Below are 1,185 nucleotides of genomic sequence, written 5' to 3' on the forward strand. Positions count from 1 at the left end.
GAAGGGGGGGGGGTTCGGGGTGGGTCAGGGGGAGTGGGAGAAAACAGCTTTCAAAAATTTGAGTCCGTGGGCTGTGCAGTTTTCCTGTTTGGAAGGAGCGTGCAGCCTGCCCCAGAGCAGAAGGGAAGCAATATAATATAGGATATATATTCATGCTTAATAGTAATCCAAAACCACAAGAACAAAAGATTTGTTTCTTAACCTATCAGCCTAGTAACTGCTTAAATTTTTAAAGTCACAGAAGTGATGGACAATTTTTCCCAGAGTGGAAACAGTCACAAATGAGCTTGCTCTGGTGTGTGTCCCATATCACACCCCTCCAAACGCCATGCCTATCTTCAAACTGGCCCAGGCGGACTCATGCCAAAAAGCCATTCTGCCTCTGCTTCAAGAGGGTCGTGCGGCCCAGGCATGGGTAGTGGAAATGGGGAAAAGTGGAGAGAAGAGAAGGGGGTGACTAAAGAGATGGGACATTTCCAAGGCCCGAAGATTGAGAATCCATCCTCACGTCTCCAGGCTGAGGACCTCTCTGAGCTGCCCCTCTCTGAGCCCTCACGCTTCTGTGCTTTACCACCCACCCCACTTACCCTCCACCACCACCCAGAAATGGCCGCTGTGGTTTTTCTCATCATATTGCCAATATGCAATCTTTTTTATGGTTAAAAAAAAAAAGGTAATCTCAAGAAATAATATGCAGATAGACTGAGTATAAACAGATGCACTTTTTTCAGATGTCTATTTTTGGGGAAAGTCTCTGGAGCTGCAAGTGGGTGTATGTTTGGGAAGGTGGGGTCCATAGGATGAAACAGATGCATTATATCGTGGTTCTACAGAGTGAAGTTTTGCGAGGTGAAAGGGTAGCAGTGAGGCTGCTGCCACTTAGATGTGTGTATACGGGTGGAAAGAGAGTAATGTTTATAAAGTCTGTTCATTATATTCTGACATTTCATGTACCACAAAGAATGTGGGAAGCTTGCGGGGGAAGACCCCATTATATTTTTATAAGTCTTTTTTTTGTTTTCCTTTTTGGTGCTTTGTTTGGCGTTAACATTTAAGAACGTTAGACAAACATTTCTCTCTCCTTCTAACTCTGAAGTGCCAGAACTATCCAGATAGCTAGGGATATCGTGGGATAGTTCTGGGGGAAAACGAGAGAGCCTGCGAAGTGAACTGCGGGGAGTGGGG

The sequence above is a fragment of the Lipotes vexillifer genome, unplaced genomic scaffold (assembly GCF_000442215.2).
Source record: "Lipotes vexillifer unplaced genomic scaffold, Lipotes_vexillifer_v1.1 scaffold121, whole genome shotgun sequence".
NCBI lineage: Eukaryota > Metazoa > Chordata > Mammalia > Artiodactyla > Lipotidae > Lipotes > Lipotes vexillifer.